At 40.4% G+C, this 20,977-nt stretch overlaps 3 pseudogenes; 1 reads left to right on the forward strand and 2 right to left on the reverse strand.

Moving 5' to 3' along the window:
• Positions 1–2,831: 2,831 nt before the first annotated feature.
• LOC146038905 (5S ribosomal RNA) lies at positions 2,832–2,948 on the reverse strand (annotated as a pseudogene).
• Positions 2,949–9,474: 6,526 nt separating this feature from the next.
• Positions 9,475–9,591, reverse strand: LOC146038916 (5S ribosomal RNA; annotated as a pseudogene).
• A 4,715-nt stretch (positions 9,592–14,306) lies between these two features.
• Positions 14,307–14,423, forward strand: LOC146038938 (5S ribosomal RNA; annotated as a pseudogene).
• The last annotated feature ends 6,554 nt before the right edge of the window (positions 14,424–20,977 follow it).

A 20,977-nucleotide genomic window follows, 5' to 3' on the forward strand; every position in this document is an offset into this window, starting at 1 on the left:
TTGTAGGAGATCTTCCCATCCCTTGAACTCCATGAGCAAGCTTGGGAGAATGATTTGGGCCTACATTTCAAGAAAGAATGGAACGTAATACACAATGCAATATCAAAATGTTCCATAAGCATAGCCATAAGAGAAAATTCTTACAAACTATATACCAGAAGGTATTTTGCTCCACACCACCTGCTTTGTATGTATCCTAGCTCTTTCAACCTGTGATGGAGAAACTGTGGTTCACAAGGCACATTTTACCATATATGGTGGACCTGTCCAACCCTTCAAACTTACATATGGTGCATTCACTTCTTTCAAAAGTAATCATTCTCCCTACCTCTCCCACACCTGCCAACATTTTCTTATGTGCACCCTTAGACCACACTCCTAAGTAAACCAACAAACTACTTCACCTCTTGCTCAACCAAGTACCAAATTGCTCAAAACCGAAAAGTCTCCACTGCCCCTAAACATCAAGAACATTTAAATAGGATCTGGTCAGGAATGGAATACATTTCTAGCCTTCAGAATAACACTATTTGGCTCCCGTAGTACTCTCACCACTATCTCCCTCTCCCTGGTCTTAATTAATATTTATTCACGTATCAAACCATTATGTCCCCACATATATTATGGTCACCCCGACTCACTAGAAGATTGCTTTCATTATATGTCTCTCCCCCACTAATATTCTTTATACTTATGTTCTAGTTATTTATCTAATAAATAGTTTTTGTAGTATTCTCAATTGAATTACTTCCATTTGCTGATATTTTTTGTCTATATTATTTTTAGCAAACACTTCCATGGAGTTTGTTTCACCTGCCCAGAGGCAGTAGGAAATAAATCCACAGTAAGTGCCATGTTTTCATGGCCACGATCATCAAAATGCACAGATTTAGGAACTTACCCCAGATCCTTTGTGTTTTTGTCCAAAAACCAGTCACCCAAAAAAGTGGCATTTAAATTAACCTTAAAAAAAATGTGTTAAAATTCATAAATACTGTATGAATCATAGGTAACTGATTTCCCTCCTTCATGTTAATTCCTACTAATATTGGTTAGAACAGATCTTATTACTTACAAATAGTCACAAGGTGCTTGATATATTTTTACTGTAAATTAATATTTTCTTTGCTATTTTATGTTTAAATAAAACACTAATGAATTGTTCATGAATTTGTGTAAATTATTTTTCTTCCCCTTCTATTGTGTTTGCAAAGCAAAATCTAATTATTTTTACTACATATAATGTACCAGACTTATTGGATATTTCTCCCTCAGAACACGGCACACAGTTATAGCAACACGCATGGAATCCTTCCCGTGGGGCTTTTCTGAATCCATCCTGACACTTTTTAGAACATTGTCCATGCGGCATCTATGGGAATAAGGTTCAAAAACTTATATCAACATTTAATATTTTTCCTCTATTTTACCAATAACAGCATTTAATCATTATAACCAATCTGCATGCACAGTATACTGGCGAGAAGCAAGATATTGGATAGAAAATGCAGAAATATATTATAGTTTAATATAGCTTTTTGCATATGAAACTGAAATTGATACAATAGTTAACCATGAGATTTGGGCAGCGAGGAGAGAGATGACAGGCTGCCACTACAGCACAGTCTCTCTCCCCAGCTCAGCACATCATGCTCAGTGCTGTGTGATGAGTTTTATTTTTTTCCAAACAGTGGCCCATGGGGCCAGGACGATCTATTGTTGCCTCCTCCTCGAATAGCGCTATTGGTCAATCAAGCCAATCAAGAGTCGCTAGGCCACTAGACGGCCAATAGCGCTATTAAGAAGGAGGCACATCAAGATGTAAACAAGCTCATCTTGCGGCTCCTTCCTTAGTCCGTGGGTTTCGTGTGTGTCAGTTTGTTTTTTGGCAAGACCCCTGGATGCCTATATGGACAGAAGAGGACTCGATCTACGCCGTAGGACCCTTGTAAGTTTAATTTCCTTCCACAGGTCCCTCATATTGGATTTCTTCAGGACCAGCTGATGGACGAATGGAGGTAGACTGCCTACAGGGTCAAAATAGGTAAATATATGTATGTATGAAAAAGCTCCATGTGTAATAAAGTTTTATTTTTCAGGTGTTTTTGTGTATTTATTTCACTAATGGTTCTACTGTGGATCTAAGAGTCCCAGCAAGCCCATTAATGGGCCACATGCTGGGACTTTTGGTTCTCCAAGTCCAAGTGGACATACAGTAGGAGCTGTCTCATCTGTCTTCCTTTGGTCATGACTGAATTAAATTCGGTGTCATAGGAGAGACATAGGGAGAACAAAAGGTTTTTGGGGCACACTTGAAATTTTAAGATAGTGAAAAGATGGTGTACACATGGGTGACATAAAATCTAACCTTTATTGATAACACTTTAAAAAGCATACAAGCACACGTCAATTAAGTACAAAGAACATTTTCAAGAGAGAATTGATTAAAGACATATATCAATCTGCATATGAGTATATCTATGGAGTTTATTTTATAATCGTAATATACAATGCAGACAAAAAACGAAATTGTAATGCTATAACCGTCAAGTGGGCGAAAATGGTTTAGCAGGGAATTTACCAGACCGTAATTATTTGAACAAGGCAAATCAACACAAGATAATATAATAATAGCATGCACATGAATGTTGCAGAGATTGGTAATGTGTGGTGGTCTTGCTTCAGACCCTCCTGTGACAACAAATAATGGACCCAAAAGTAATGATATACGTAACAGGTTTATATTACTATTGTTGAAGCGGGATTTAATGGGTAAAAGGAAAAATAAGAATGCCCTTCGTATACATCCGCTGCTTCTGCTGTCTGAGTGTGTGATACAGCACTGGATATTCCCTGATGGTCTCCCAGGAGGTACTGATCCAGCCAGTCGCTGCTTAGCTGCTGAGTTCAGATGGGATCAGGCGGCCCAGCGATGTATGGCTGTATATAGCATCAGATGAGAGAGCCTCAAAATGAAACTAAGAGCCAGTTGTCACTTCTGCTTTTCCCCGATGTGGCTCAGGAGAATGAGAGAGTGAGCGAGTCCAGATGAGAGATAATAATAGATTAGAATGAAAGAGGAAGGATCAGAAGGGTAAGGAGAGGTATGCTCTCAGAGTAATGGTATATGTGCCCACTGCTGGATTCAATGGGTTCGTGGTCACTTGAGCCAGTAATGGGGAATACTGCGCACAATGCCACATGCAGGGGTGAGTAAGGTCTTTATAAATCATAAATCATAGTATGTGCAAGATATATCAATTCATCAGCAACATACATCACAGCATGTGGTTCAAGGTATGTATCAAGACAGTATAACCCAGCGTATTGGTTGAGGACACAAAAGAGATGAAACCAAACCTCAGGAGATACAGATAGTGATTGTCAATTTAATTGCCTATTACTAAACAGCAGTAGTAGAAGGTTTTAAATTGGGGCAGTTGGTAATAATTCAATGGTAACAGCAATGAAGTGGGTAGGGGAATTGAAGAGATAGTATGGGATAGTCAATAAAGCAAAACAACAATAGTGTGCAGTTAGATTTTAACCTGCGGGTCACATTAATAGCCGGAGCTCAATTTCTCATATAGTGGACACCTAATTATAGCGTGCCCCATATGGTATCGCATAGAGGTCCTGCTCAGTAGCGGTATTAGGACCAAAGGTCCCGCTCAGTGGCGGTCTCAGAGTGAATGCGCATCAGACACAGAGTCTGTGCGCCAGCGGTAATCTGTGAAATAGGAAGCAGATTACCTCGTATCAATGCCGGCAGTATCAGCGCGTGGGGAGATGAGCCGTGCGGTGAGAGCCTCCACCGTCTAAATCACACCGGCCGCGCTGCTCTGAGAAGGACTGCGGGAGGGATCTGAGTGGCTGGGCAGTTCCCTGACGTCAGAAGACACGTGTTTCGCCCCGATTGGGCTTGATCACAGTGACGTGCTGGACTGGGGATTCCCAGTCTGTATAAGAGAGGTTTGGCAGGCCAATCCTGCGTTAGGAAAATTGATGGACACAGGGATGTTCCAATAAGAAAAGGGGGTATGTGGAAGCCGCTGGTGTTTGCAATTATGACATTCACCTGAGCTTTTAGTAGCTGAGGAAAATAATTACGTTCGGCTGTCGGCACCCTTAATACTGTGCTGGGATTATGGGTTTGGAACTAAATTATTGTAAGTAAACATTAATTAGGATATTAAAAAATGAGACACCGATGGTGTCTATTGCCATTCAAGACTGTGATATTGATTAGTGATTGGCATAATTTGTGTCGACTATGGTTGACATAATTTGTGTCGACTAATGGCACCCTGATGCGGTATTAAATTAAAAACAAAATATGAATAAGTAAAATAATGAATGATAATGGTAATAATAGTGGGAGGAGTGTGGCGATTATCACTGAGTGACATGTTAGAAGTTATGAGATCTAAAAAATAATGCTGGGAAAGGTATTGATAAATATATATGATATGATATATGACACTGTTGGTGTCTGAAGGGATTAAATTGTAAAGGAAGCTAAGTTTGATCAATTAAGTGACAACCTATTGTGGTCAACATGGTTCGTGTCGACTATTGGTACCAAGTTTGATATTACAAAAATATTATTATTTGGGGTGTGGAAATATTAATGTGGGGAAGTAAAAATGGGGAAGGGGGAGATAAGAGAATTAAACAAGGAAAGTGATTATTCTTGAACTAGAGTGGTCTGAGTGGAGACCAGTATAGTGGCCATGCTGAAAAAATGGGTATAGTAGGTTATTATGACAGCTACAGTGGGTCTAGAATCTAGTAAGAATGGAATAGCATCAGATAGTTTAATAGTGGTTTATCCGTTCTGAAAGAAAAAGATATATAGCATGTAAGTATACATTATATATCGCATATTTGGCATATTTTGGCGATTGACCATCCCCCATTTTAGTGTATCACAAGGTATGATGTTGTAATCTTAGTAGCGTAACTTTAATATTAACTTAATAGTTATATTGATACACAATGAGGATAACAATTTCTTTTATAATGTATTCAAGGTGGATAACCAAATTATATATATATGGGTAAAAAAATGTATTACGCTCATAATAATAAAGGTGTTAGTGGCTTATTGGCTAGGCTAATTGAATCATTAGGTAGCAAGCTGTCCAGATGGCCCGTATGTCCTAGAAGAGAAAACGTAGTGTTTAAACAGGATTTTTACAGGATTTTTACACGCTGTATACCCAGATTGGCACAAGATGGTTCAAAGACAATTTCCCTACTGGTCGGACCAAGGATTTTGCGAGAATTTTTCGATTAAAACTTTTGATGGATAAATGAAAATTTGGATAGGGTCTAATTATTGGGAGTGGATGAGGTATATCAGAGGAAAGAGCTGAAATTGATGTCTTCGTTAAGACCTTTTGGAGAAAGAGTATCAAGCTGAAAGATCCACCAGCTCTCTTTTTGCAACAAAGTTTGGTTTATGTCACCCCCTCTACGTCCGAGATGGATTTGTTCAAGTCCTGAAAATGTCAGTAGAGAGGTATCCGAATTGTGGTATTTAAGGAAATGCCTAGCTACTGAGGTTAGTTGTTTCATCTTCACTTTATCGGTAGCCGCATTCCTTATATTCCCAATGTGTTCGAGCAATCGTTGTTTGAGTGGGCGAGACGTGAGGCCAACATACTTCTTGTCACAGGGGCAGGAAATGCAGTAGATTACATTTGGACTTTTGCAGTTGAAGTAGCCATAGATGGTTATTGGATCTCCATAACGGTTATGTATAGTTAGAGTGTTCCTGATGTGACTGCAGGCTTTGCAGTTGCCACAAGGGTGGCTGCCCTTGATTCTGGGTTCTTTGCGTTGGTTTTTCACAAAGTGACTGTGGACAAGGTTGTCCTTCAAGTTCGGGGCCCTTCTCCAACTCAAATCTACCTGTGGTTTTAATTTCGCTGCCAGGTCTCTGTCTGTCAGTAGTATCGGCCAATGTTTTTGCAGAATGCTCTTGATGTCCCTCCATTCTTGGCAATATGTGCCAACCATTCTGATTGTAGGTGGTTCAGCCTCTTTGATTTTATTTTTAAACAGGATTTCTTCACGAGGGGTGTGTTCCACTGCTTTCTTGGCTCTCTTGATGTTCCGGTTCGAGTATCCTCGTTCTCGTAGTCTGTCTGTCAGCTCTTTACACTTAGCTTGAAACACTTGTTCGTCTGAGCAGTTGCGACGTACCCTAAGGAATTCCCCTTTGGGTAGATTCTTGACTGTTGGGGGAAAGTGCGAGCTGGTGCTGTATAGTAGACTGTTCGTGGATGTAGTTTTTCTGTAAAGTTCTGTACACAGTTTATTATCTTGGCCTCGGTAAAGATGTAAATCCAGGAATGTTATGCTTGATGGGCTGCTCTCATGTGTGAATTTCAAATTGAGTTTATTGGTATTAAGCTTCTGGATGAAGGTGGTAAGTTGCTCTTGAGTGCCCTTCCAGATTATGAAAATATCATCGATGTAGCGCATCCAATTGTGGATACACGCTACATCGTTCTCATCCTGGAAGACCACCTCCCTCTCCCACCATCCAAGGAAGAGGTTGGCATAAGTAGGGGCACAAGCCGCCCCCATAGCGGTCCCTCTTCCTTGGATGTAATAATGATTTTCAAACACAAAATAGTTCTTATGTAGAACAAATTCCAGCAGTTCCAAAAGAAAATCATGAAATGGGGTTTTACCTTCCATATCCAAGAAGTATCGTGCCGCTCGAATGCCCAGGTCGTGCTGTATACAATTGTATAGCGACTCCACGTCCAGTGATACAAGGAGATGATCTTCGTCCAGTTGGATATCATGTACTTTTTTAAGTACTTCCGTGGTGTCCTTGGTATATGACTGTAGGCTGGTCACATGGTGGCGCAAATGGATATCCAAAAATGAGCAGGCATTTTCGATCAATGAGCCATTGCCTGAGACAATTGGTCTTCCGGGAGGTACCTGTAAGCATTTATGTATCTTTGGTAGTAGATAGAATGTGGCAATTCTTGGATTAGGGGTTTGCAGATAGGTGAGTTCTGATTTAGTTATTGTCCCATTAGAGAAGGCCCTGTTGATCATGCGATCATATTCTAATTTGAAGTTAGTAGTTGGATCAAAGAGAGTTTTTCTATAGCATGATTTATCATCTAGTTGTTTGTGTACCTCAGAAAGATAGAGGTTAGTTGGCCAAAGGACAATGTTTCCTCCCTTATCTGCCGGTTTAATTTCAATATCGTCCCATTTCTTGATCTCTCTAAGGGCTACGGCTTCTGCCTTGGTGATGTTGTTGTGTGTTCGGGCCCATTTCTTCTTACGGTGGAGTTGATCGAAGTCTTTGGCTACTAGATTCCGAAAAACTTTTACTTCCGGACATATAGATTCATTCGGGAAAAAGGAAGATTTCTTTTTGCATATAGTCCTCCCTGAACCTTCTTCCTGGTTTTGGAGATCTTCCAGGTCTTGGATGGCTTGGAGTTCTCTGGGGGACCAATCGCTTGAGGGTGGTTGTGATTCTTCTGATTTATGCATCGAGTGAAATTTGGTTAGCAAAAGTTTTCGGGCAAAAAAATGTAAGCTTGTTTCCCATTTGAAACGATCAAATCTATTGGTGGGAGAGAAGGATAGGCCTTTTTTCAGAAGCTGAAGTTGATCCATGGTGAGTGTGTGATCCGATAAATTTATGACTTGTAGTTCCGTTTTGGAGCCAGATGAATTTATAGGGGTCTGTTCCTCTGTGATTGTCTGCTTGGCGGTCGAGGTTCCCAGCGGGACCAGTCTCGTCTTCTGCTTCTTACGGCTTCTTCTGGTCTTCCTCTTCCTCTTCTTGGACCACTGCCCCTGCCGTAATCTAAAAAATCCCCTCCTCTATAGTTTGATTGATTTGAGGTGGGATTATCGTTATATTCGTCTGTACTTGAGTATTCAGACTCTGAGGCAGATGATATCCCTCTTTGATCACGGCTTCGTGGGCCTCTTCGTGGTTGTTGTGATTTGGTCCAGTTGAAAATCCTTCCAGTCGTAAAATCACGTTGGTCTCGGATAAACTTAGTCTTTTTCCGTTCTATAATGGTGGTTTCGTATGTTTCAAGGTCCTTTTTTATTTTTTCAAAGTTAGTCTGGAATTGCACATTCTGTTCCCATTTTTCTAGTTTTTTACCTAGGGCTTCAATACTTTGTGTACATTCATCCAGAACTAAATGATTATGTTTAATCAATATTGCTATCAGTTCTTGAGAGCACTTGAGTAGTGAATCTTCCCACTCCTTCCTAAGGTTGTCAGTATGAAGGTCAAAGGCAGGAAAAGTTTTTGGTCTTAGACCTCTTGGAGTTATCTTCTGTTTGTGGTAATTCTCCAGGCTGGATAGGTCCCAGTTGACTCTAGCCTGTCTTTGTAGGGTTTTCCTTAAGCTCTGTAAATCTTCATCCCAATTGGGGTCAGTGGTGTCCTGTGTCGAATGGGCTGGGAAAATATTCTCAAAATCCTTGGTCCTATGTTTACTAGCTAATTCACTCCTCAAATTGAAAGCAGACATACCAATACACAATAATGCACAGTAAGGGTGTAATTTGGTGATGGTTATGGTAAATATTCCTACCACCACGTATCGAAAAAATTTTTTGAGAAAGGTGAAGGCGGAAGTTTTTAGGTTAGAAAAGACAAGGTATGAGGTGCCTAACAGGCACTAGTTTGCCGTGCTCACTTCAGGAAACCGAGATAGACCTCGGCGGTATAGCTATTAGAAATAACTTGGTGAGGTGTCACAGGCAATTTGTGAAAGAGAAAATTGGAAAAATCAGAATTTAGTTTTAAACCAACATGCGACCTTTTAACAAGAAAATTCTTATGGGGTACTGGGTTGGTGGTGCTCCCAAAAGATTCAGCAGGATGACTGAATTAAATTCGGTGTCATAGGAGAGACATAGGGAGAACAAAAGGTTTTTGGGGCACACTTGAAATTTTAAGATAGTGAAAAGATGGTGTACACATGGGTGACATAAAATCTAACCTTTATTGATAACACTTTAAAAAGCATACAAGCACACGTCAATTAAGTACAAAGAACATTTTCAAGAGAGAATTGATTAAAGACATATATCAATCTGCATATGAGTATATCTATGGAGTTTATTTTATAATCGTAATATACAATGCAGACAAAAAACGAAATTGTAATGCTATAACCGTCAAGTGGGCGAAAATGGTTTAGCAGGGAATTTACCAGACCGTAATTATTTGAACAAGGCAAATCAACACAAGATAATATAATAATAGCATGCACATGAATGTTGCAGAGATTGGTAATGTGTGGTGGTCTTGCTTCAGACCCTCCTGTGACAACAAATAATGGACCCAAAAGTAATGATATACGTAACAGGTTTATATTACTATTGTTGAAGCGGGATTTAATGGGTAAAAGGAAAAATAAGAATGCCCTTCGTATACATCCGCTGCTTCTGCTGTCTGAGTGTGTGATACAGCACTGGATATTCCCTGATGGTCTCCCAGGAGGTACTGATCCAGCCAGTCGCTGCTTAGCTGCTGAGTTCAGATGGGATCAGGCGGCCCAGCGATGTATGGCTGTATATAGCATCAGATGAGAGAGCCTCAAAATGAAACTAAGAGCCAGTTGTCACTTCTGCTTTTCCCCGATGTGGCTCAGGAGAATGAGAGAGTGAGCGAGTCCAGATGAGAGATAATAATAGATTAGAATGAAAGAGGAAGGATCAGAAGGGTAAGGAGAGGTATGCTCTCAGAGTAATGGTATATGTGCCCACTGCTGGATTCAATGGGTTCGTGGTCACTTGAGCCAGTAATGGGGAATACTGCGCACAATGCCACATGCAGGGGTGAGTAAGGTCTTTATAAATCATAAATCATAGTATGTATACGAAGGGCATTCTTATTTTTCCTTTTACCCATTAAATCCCGCTTCAACAATAGTAATATAAACCTGTTACGTATATCATTACTTTTGGGTCCATTATTTGTTGTCACAGGAGGGTCTGAAGCAAGACCACCACACATTACCAATCTCTGCAACATTCATGTGCATGCTATTATTATATTATCTTGTGTTGATTTGCCTTGTTCAAATAATTACGGTCTGGTAAATTCCCTGCTAAACCATTTTCGCCCACTTGACGGTTATAGCATTACAATTTCGTTTTTTGTCTGCATTGTATATTACGATTATAAAATAAACTCCATAGATATACTCATATGCAGATTGATATATGTCTTTAATCAATTCTCTCTTGAAAATGTTCTTTGTACTTAATTGACGTGTGCTTGTATGCTTTTTAAAGTGTTATCAATAAAGGTTAGATTTTATGTCACCCATGTGTACACCATCTTTTCACTATCTTAAAATTTCAAGTGTGCCCCAAAAACCTTTTGTTCTCCCTATGTCTCTCCTATGACACCGAATTTAATTCAGTCATCCTGCTGAATCTTTTGGGAGCACCACCAACCCAGTACCCCATAAGAATTTTCTTGTTAAAAGGTCGCATGTTGGTTTAAAACTAAATTCTGATTTTTCCAATTTTCTCTTTCACAAATTGCCTGTGACACCTCACCAAGTTATTTCTAATAGCTATACCGCCGAGGTCTATCTCGGTTTCCTGAAGTGAGCACGGCAAACTAGTGCCTGTTATGGGGGCGGCTTGTGCCCCTACTTATGCCAACCTCTTCCTTGGATGGTGGGAGAGGGAGGTGGTCTTCCAGGATGAGAACGATGTAGCGTGTATCCACAATTGGATGCGCTACATCGATGATATTTTCATAATCTGGAAGGGCACTCAAGAGCAACTTACCACCTTCATCCAGAAGCTTAATACCAATAAACTCAATTTGAAATTCACACATGAGAGCAGCCCATCAAGCATAACATTCCTGGATTTACATCTTTACCGAGGCCAAGATAATAAACTGTGTACAGAACTTTACAGAAAAACTACATCCACGAACAGTCTACTATACAGCACCAGCTCGCACTTTCCCCCAACAGTCAAGAATCTACCCAAAGGGGAATTCCTTAGGGTACGTCGCAACTGCTCAGACGAACAAGTGTTTCAAGCTAAGTGTAAAGAGCTGACAGACAGACTACGAGAACGAGGATACTCGAACCGGAACATCAAGAGAGCCAAGAAAGCAGTGGAACACACCCCTCGTGAAGAAATCCTGTTTAAAAATAAAATCAAAGAGGCTGAACCACCTACAATCAGAATGGTTGGCACATATTGCCAAGAATGGAGGGACATCAAGAGCATTCTGCAAAAACATTGGCCGATACTACTGACAGACAGAGACCTGGCAGCGAAATTAAAACCACAGGTAGATTTGAGTTGGAGAAGGGCCCCGAACTTGAAGGACAACCTTGTCCACAGTCACTTTGTGAAAAACCAACGCAAAGAACCCAGAATCAAGGGCAGCCACCCTTGTGGCAACTGCAAAGCCTGCAGTCACATCAGGAACACTCTAACTATACATAACCGTTATGGAGATCCAATAACCATCTATGGCTACTTCAACTGCAAAAGTCCAAATGTAATCTACTGCATTTCCTGCCCCTGTGACAAGAAGTATGTTGGCCTCACGTCTCGCCCACTCAAACAACGATTGCTCGAACACATTGGGAATATAAGGAATGCGGCTACCGATAAAGTGAAGATGAAACAACTAACCTCAGTAGCTAGGCATTTCCTTAAATACCACAATTCGGATACCTCTCTACTGACATTTTCAGGACTTGAACAAATCCATCTCGGACGTAGAGGGGGTGACATAAACCAAACTTTGTTGCAAAAAGAGAGCTGGTGGATCTTTCAGCTTGATACTCTTTCTCCAAAAGGTCTTAACGAAGACATCAATTTCAGCTCTTTCCTCTGATATACCTCATCCACTCCTAATAATTAGACCCTATCCAAATTTTCATTTATCCATCAAAAGTTTTAATCGAAAAATTCTCGCAAAATCCTTGGTCCGACCAGTAGGGAAATTGTCTTTGAACCATCTTGTGCCAATCTGGGTATACAGCGTGTAAAAATCCTGTAAAAATCCTGTTTAAACACTACGTTTTCTCTTCTAGGACATACGGGCCATCTGGACAGCTTGCTACCTAATGATTCAATTAGCCTAGCCAATAAGCCACTAACACCTTTATTATTATGAGCGTAATACATTTTTTTACCCATATATATATAATTTGGTTATCCACCTTGAATACATTATAAAAGAAATTGTTATCCTCATTGTGTATCAATATAACTATTAAGTTAATATTAAAGTTACGCTACTAAGATTACAACATCATACCTTGTGATACACTAAAATGGGGGATGGTCAATCGCCAAAATATGCCAAATATGCGATATATAATGTATACTTACATGCTATATATCTTTTTCTTTCAGAACGGATAAACCACTATTAAACTATCTGATGCTATTCCATTCTTACTAGATTCTAGACCCACTGTAGCTGTCATAATAACCTACTATACCCATTTTTTCAGCATGGCCACTATACTGGTCTCCACTCAGACCACTCTAGTTCAAGAATAATCACTTTCCTTGTTTAATTCTCTTATCTCCCCCTTCCCCATTTTTACTTCCCCACATTAATATTTCCACACCCCAAATAATAATATTTTTGTAATATCAAACTTGGTACCAATAGTCGACACGAACCATGTTGACCACAATAGGTTGTCACTTAATTGATCAAACTTAGCTTCCTTTACAATTTAATCCCTTCAGACACCAACAGTGTCATATATCATATCATATATATTTATCAATACCTTTCCCAGCATTATTTTTTAGATCTCATAACTTCTAACATGTCACTCAGTGATAATCGCCACACTCCTCCCACTATTATTACCATTATCATTCATTATTTTACTTATTCATATTTTGTTTTTAATTTAATACCGCATCAGGGTGCCATTAGTCGACACAAATTATGTCAACCATAGTCGACACAAATTATGCCAATCACTAATCAATATCACAGTCTTGAATGGCAATAGACACCATCGGTGTCTCATTTTTTAATATCCTAATTAATGTTTACTTACAATAATTTAGTTCCAAACCCATAATCCCAGCACAGTATTAAGGGTGCCGACAGCCGAACGTAATTATTTTCCTCAGCTACTAAAAGCTCAGGTGAATGTCATAATTGCAAACACCAGCGGCTTCCACATACCCCCTTTTCTTATTGGAACATCCCTGTGTCCATCAATTTTCCTAACGCAGGATTGGCCTGCCAAACCTCTCTTATACAGACTGGGAATCCCCAGTCCAGCACGTCACTGTGATCAAGCCCAATCGGGGCGAAACACGTGTCTTCTGACGTCAGGGAACTGCCCAGCCACTCAGATCCCTCCCGCAGTCCTTCTCAGAGCAGCGCGGCCGGTGTGATTTAGACGGTGGAGGCTCTCACCGCACGGCTCATCTCCCCACGCGCTGATACTGCCGGCATTGATACGAGGTAATCTGCTTCCTATTTCACAGATTACCGCTGGCGCACAGACTCTGTGTCTGATGCGCATTCACTCTGAGACCGCCACTGAGCGGGACCTTTGGTCCTAATACCGCTACTGAGCAGGACCTCTATGCGATACCATATGGGGCACGCTATAATTAGGTGTCCACTATATGAGAAATTGAGCTCCGGCTATTAATGTGACCCGCAGGTTAAAATCTAACTGCACACTATTGTTGTTTTGCTTTATTGACTATCCCATACTATCTCTTCAATTCCCCTACCCACTTCATTGCTGTTACCATTGAATTATTACCAACTGCCCCAATTTAAAACCTTCTACTACTGCTGTTTAGTAATAGGCAATTAAATTGACAATCACTATCTGTATCTCCTGAGGTTTGGTTTCATCTCTTTTGTGTCCTCAACCAATACGCTGGGTTATACTGTCTTGATACATACCTTGAACCACATGCTGTGATGTATGTTGCTGATGAATTGATATATCTTGCACATACTATGATTTATGATTTATAAAGACCTTACTCACCCCTGCATGTGGCATTGTGCGCAGTATTCCCCATTACTGGCTCAAGTGACCACGAACCCATTGAATCCAGCAGTGGGCACATATACCATTACTCTGAGAGCATACCTCTCCTTACCCTTCTGATCCTTCCTCTTTCATTCTAATCTATTATTATCTCTCATCTGGACTCGCTCACTCTCTCATTCTCCTGAGCCACATCGGGGAAAAGCAGAAGTGACAACTGGCTCTTAGTTTCATTTTGAGGCTCTCTCATCTGATGCTATATACAGCCATACATCGCTGGGCCGCCTGATCCCATCTGAACTCAGCAGCTAAGCAGCGACTGGCTGGATCAGTACCTCCTGGGAGACCATCAGGGAATATCCAGTGCTGTATCACACACTCAGACAGCAGAAGCAGCGGATGTATACGAAGGGCATTCTTATTTTTCCTTTTACCCATTAAATCCCGCTTCAACAATAGTAATATAAACCTGTTACGTATATCATTACTTTTGGGTCCATTATTTGTTGTCACAGGAGGGTCTGAAGCAAGACCACCACACATTACCAATCTCTGCAACATTCATGTGCATGCTATTATTATATTATCTTGTGTTGATTTGCCTTGTTCAAATAATTACGGTCTGGTAAATTCCCTGCTAAACCATTTTCGCCCACTTGACGGTTATAGCATTACAATTTCGTTTTTTGTCTGCATTGTATATTACGATTATAAAATAAACTCCATAGATATACTCATATGCAGATTGATATATGTCTTTAATCAATTCTCTCTTGAAAATGTTCTTTGTACTTAATTGACGTGTGCTTGTATGCTTTTTAAAGTGTTATCAATAAAGGTTAGATTTTATGTCACCCATGTGTACACCATCTTTTCACTATCTTAAAATTTCAAGTGTGCCCCAAAAACCTTTTGTTCTCCCTATGTCTCTCCTATGACACCGAATTTAATTCAGTCATCCTGCTGAATCTTTTGGGAGCACCACCAACCCAGTACCCCATAAGAATTTTCTTGTTAAAAGGTCGCATGTTGGTTTAAAACTAAATTCTGATTTTTCCAATTTTCTCTTTCACAAATTGCCTGTGACACCTCACCAAGTTATTTCTAATTCCTTTGGTCATGAGTCAGGATGGCTAGCCATGGCTATCCTATTGTTCTCAGCTGCAATACAATACATAGAACAATAGAGTAGGGGATTAGCATAGTAATCCAATTACTGACTCAATCCTATTATATAGATAGATGGCAGTGGATCCCACTGTATATGTGGGTGAGAACCTAGGATCCAGTGATCATCAAGCAGTATGGTTTAGTATCAAGGCAGGATCCAACTCCAGTCACACAAAAACTAAGGTGTTGGATTTTAGGAAGGCTGACTTTGCAAAAATGGGTAGATGTTTAAGTGATTCATTAGCAGATTGGAGGAATGTGACAGGAGTGCAGGAGAGGTGGATAACATTAAAAAGTGCAATACTAAAGGCAACGGTCCTTTGTATCAAAAGGGTTAAGAAAATTACCAGGAAAAGGAAGCCAGTGTGGTTTACTAAAGAGGTATCAACTAGTGTAAAAGCAAAAAAGATGGCCTTTAGGACATACAAGCAGACTTTTTTAAGTATATAAGTGAAAGGAGAAAATCAAATGGAGGAATAATAAGACTGAGGACAGACACTGAGAATTTGGTGGAGGGAGACAAGGCAATTGTAGATCATCAAAATAATTATTTTTGCTCTGTATTCAATATAGAATGAGAAGGGAAGGGACCACAGTTAAGTTGCAAGGACAGTCATAAAAATAATGTAGATAGATGTACATTTACTAAGGACAAAGTCCTAACAGAACTCTCAAGACTGAACGTGGATAAATCAATGGGGCCAGACGGAATGCTCCCAAGGATACTAAAATAACTAAAAGATGTGCTGGTAGCGCCATTAACAGATTTATTCAACCAGTCACTAGAAAGAGGTGCAGTTCCAGAGGACTGGAAAAGAGCAAATGTAGTTCCACTGCACAAAAGCAGAAGCAAAGAAGAAGCAAGTAACAGACCAGTGAGCCTACATCAGTAGTAGGGAAATTAATGGAAACACTATTAAAAGAAAGAATAGTGGAATATCTTAAATTAAACAACTTACAGATTCCAAAAAAGCATGGTTTTACTGCAGGGAGATCATGCCAAACAAATCTTATTGACTTTTTTGACTCTGTGACCAAAATAATAGATGAAGGGGGTGCTGTAGATGTGGCATATCTAAATTTTAGTAAGGCATTTGACACTGTCCCGTATCGCAGACTGCTAAAGAAACTTGAAAGTGTGGGGTTGGATTATAAAATAATTAAATGGATAAGCACCTGGTTGCACAATAGGAAACAGACAGTTGTAGTAAATGGAGTGCATTCTATGGAGGGACATGTTACCAGTGGAGTACCCCAGGGATCTGTACTTGGTCCAGTGCTCTTTAATATCTTTGTTAGTGACATTGCAAATGGTATTGAAGGGAAAAAATGCCTTTTTGCAGATGACACAAAGATATGCAACAAAGTAGACACACCAGAAGGGGTAAATCAAATGACTGATGATCTAGGTAAACTTGAGAATTGGTCAAGAGCATGGCAACTACAGTTTAATGTAAAAAAAAAATGTTAAATGATGCACTTGGGACGCAAAAAAACAAAAGCTCAATATAGTATCAACGGTACTATAATGGAAACTGCTGAGGAGAAAAGGGATCTAGGAGTCACTATTTCAAGTGAATTAAAGGCAGGAAAGCAATGTAGCAAAGCAATGAGGAAGATTAGTCAGATGCTTGGTTGCATAGGGAGAGGAACCAGTAGCAGAAAAAAAGACGTAATAATGCCACTTTATAGGTCATTGGTACGGCCTCATCTGGAATACTGTGTCCAGTTCTGGAGACCATATCTTCAGAAGGATATAAATACATTAGAGAGTGTACAAAGAAAGGAAACTAAAATGGTGCATGGCCTACATCACAAAACATACCTGGAAAGACTAAAGATCTTAACATGTATAGTTTGGAGCAGAGAAGGGAAAGGGGGGACATGATAGAAATATTCAAATATATTAAGGGTTTTAACATACTGTAGTACAGGAGGGTCATTTTCTTCAAAGGAAAAGAATTAATAGAACACGAGGACATGCACTAAAGCAGGAGGGAGGAAGGTTCAGGGGAAATGTTAGAAAAAATAACTTCACAGAAAGGGTAGTGGATAAGTGGAATAGCCTCCCATCAGAGGTGGTAGAGGCTAAGACAGTAGAACAATTTAAACATGCTTGGGATAGGCATATAAATATCCTTACAAATAAATAAGGATCAAAAAGGGTTGAGATTACCTGAAGGATAAAAAAGGTGCAGACTAAATGGGCCACATGGTTCTTATCTGCTGTCAAATTCTATGTTTCTATGTAAATGTACAGACCAGATATGCTGGGACTCATAGTGCCACAGCAGAAACCAATGGTATTTTTCAAATTTTACACTACAATTAGCCCGGTACCCACAGCCCAGGGGTAGGGGAAAGCCCCAGGTTCCAGCCTGGGCAGGTAAGTTCTGGAGTGGGGACCTCTTCATTGGAGGGTTCCCACTTTCCCAGGACCACTGCCCAGGCTGACCAGTCGGGGGGTTAATGCTTTGGCGGCGGGACCTTATATAATAAGTGTCCCCCGGCTGTGGCATTTCCCTGCTGGCTGGTTGAGCCTGGTGCTGGTTCTTAAAATATGGGGGACCCCTACTCATTTTGTCCCCCATATTTTGGAACCAGGACAGTCCCTTAGGCCTGGTGCTAGTTTTAAAATATATCTTGAACCCCTACTTGTTTGGTTCCCTGACTTTTAAAACCAGGACCAGCTCTTTGAGCCTTGGGCTGGTTATGGCTGTGGGGGGGACCCCACGCCATTTTTTACAATTATTTATTTAACTATGTCTTTTTTTTTACACTGAATCCGTGCAGGCTAGAGCCAAATACGCCTGGAAAATTAAGTGTATTTTCCAGGTGTATTTGGCCAGAAATTACGGCCGTATTTTCAATACGGTCACTTAGTAAATTTGGAATCACCATTCTTTGGAATGGTGATTCCTCTTCATATTCTGTCGATGGCATATACATTCATATTTTTAAATACAAATACGAATGTGCCATGAATACGAAAACGAATGGACGTATTTTCGGGATAGTAAATCCTGATAATACGAAAACGGATAAAATAGCCCTATTTCCGGATATGAATACACCTATTTTATACAATGTTTTGTTAGTAAATTTCCCCCTTAGTCTTTAAACCTCCCATCTCCAAGAAAGGCTGGTGGGAGAAAATTTTCAGTAGTTATGTACCCGTGTCCCACCAAACATCTAGACTCTGGCATTAGAAGAGAAAACACACCAAAACCCACAATGACAAAGTAAGTGTTCTACTCCATTGACATTGCTTCTTAGTCAGATGAGGTCGGTGGAGGCTGGGATCATAATAGCATGACGAGGGAAGAAAATAGGTTATAAAGGCAAAATTGGATGTTAAAAATAAGAGCTAAAAGGTGAATTTCCGCAGTGATATGGAAGTGCAGTAGCCTAAGGATCATAATATAGAGAGATAATAAAGTGGGATGAGTGGTAGAGGTAGACATTGTCTTGGAGTGAAAGATTTCATGTCTAATTTTCTCTATTTTGCATATTTAAATGGAGCGGAAATCAGACTTTGAGATGGAAGTAGACAGAGCAAGGAGATCATTGAGAAGTTGAGTTGAGTTAGTAAGACTGACAACATAGCTTTTAATATTCAGATACTTTGGCATTAACACACAGATTTATACACTTGCAGGATATCATTGTAATCAGCAGAGGCTGCATGTGCGTTTTATTTACATAGCAATGCAAATAAGATATTTTTTGGGGAAGAAAAACATTAGTAAATGTGTTAACACTAGGCTCTACTGGAAGGACTGTGAATGCACCAACGACGAGAGAGGACACATCAGTAATTTTCATTTTAAATATTTATGCTAATTTGTAAACATACCCTGTCATTTCTCCAATGTATTTTCTTTGTCTCAATGTATAACTGTGTATCTCCTGAAATGGATTTATCAAATTTTCCAATGTTTATATCCTCTACTGTATACTCTTTTGTGCGGTCATCCTTTATCCTATTTACCAACTCTAAAGGTGACAATATTTCTCCATTTTCATTATAAGTGAAATTACCATATTTATCTTCATAATAAACCTTTTTTAGAAAGGTGTGAAGCTTACAAATGAAAGAGAGAATAATCATGAACAGAAATATTAATTTTTTAGAACACTAACCCAAAAAAACGTTACAGATGAAGTTAAATAAAATATTACATTAATGTAGATTTAAGACATATGTAGCCATGATGGAGGTTATCACTCATCGTCAGATACATGATAAACGTATTTGCGCATAGAAATTAATATCCAATTTAATTTCAGAAGATCCTTACATTTTTTTATTTTCTAAATACTTTATTGAATTACCGGCACTTGCACACAAGGCACTTATACAGTAATAATGCAATGCTCTCTTGTTTCACTGTATTAAGTCGATACTTATTAATAGTGTTCATAGGCGAATCTAGGGGGTGGTCTGGGGGTGCACAGGACCACCCATTAGCCCATTTTGTAGCTGAGGGATGGGGCTTTCCAACGAGCCCAGCCCCGTGTCTCTAGCCCCCTGGGAACCAGAGATACTACCAGGCAAACCTGGAACTTTTTCCCTATAGGATAACATGGGACCCGCTAATTCCGACCCACACCCAGTTCAACGGCTGCCAGTTCCCCCTTCGGCATCACTGAAGCTCAAGGTTGATCTCAGTCAAACCCAAATCGCCAGGCCTTCAATCTGATACCAGGCTGGATCCATATGGGTTAATTGGTTCCAGGGATATTGAGGTTAAACCGTTTTTTTTTTTTTTTTCATCTCTTAAATGTCATTTCATGACTGTTTATGTTCTTTGAGGGCAGATTTCTCTGGAACCAAACAGCCCAGTTTCACGGGACCAAAAATCATTCGAAGCCAACTCAAAAGTTCTTCAATATGATACTGGTCTCATGTAAATGGGTCAGTTGGTTCCGAAGATATAGCTGGTTGGTTAAAGGGGTGTAGGGAGAGGGGAGTGTTTGTCTCTCCCCCTCACACCAGAAAATGCAGGGACTAGGCTGGTGTATAAGGGGTCAGCCTGGGAATGTCCCTGCATGATCCTGGTACCACATTCCCGGGTAAATCCCTGCATTTTCTGTTGTGAAAGGGGTATTATTTCAAACAGCCGTGACCTGCAGTGCTCTGAATACAGCCGGGCAGCCCCCTGCTCTCTGCCCAGCTGTCAATGACTGTCACCCCTGCAGCTTCCGCTCCAATTCTTCTCCCCGCGTTCACCTTAGCCCTCCCCCTTTAATCATGTGGTGCCGGCGCCCGGTGTGCTCCCCCGACGTCACGCACAACAGCGCGCATAATATTTCAAATGTCCACTCGGCTAGAGGGGAAACCAGGAGGGGAGTGGGAGCGTGCTCTGCGCTTTGCTCCTCTCCCCATAGAAGCAGCTGCACCGCTCTCCATCTCTCCCTGCAGCAGCAGCGAAGGCTCATATAAAAATTTACAGTAGGTGGCACTTTTGGGGGCATTGCTTAAGGGACACTACAAGTGGCATTATGTGGGGGCATTATGCATAATGTGTGGCTTAATGTGTAAGGGGCATTACGGTGTGCAGCATCATGTGTAATGGACATTATGTGTGCAGCATCATGTGTAATGGGTACTATGGTGCGCGGCATCATGTGTAATTGGTTCTATGGTGTGGGGCATCATGTGTAATGGGTACTATGGTGCGCGGCATCATGTGTAATGGGTACTATGGTGTGCGGCATCATGTGTAATGGGTACTATGGTGTGCGGCATCATGTGT

The sequence above is a fragment of the Crinia signifera genome, chromosome 1 (assembly GCF_055691185.1).
Source record: "Crinia signifera chromosome 1, ASM5569118v1, whole genome shotgun sequence".
Taxonomy (NCBI): Eukaryota; Metazoa; Chordata; class Amphibia; order Anura; family Myobatrachidae; genus Crinia; species Crinia signifera.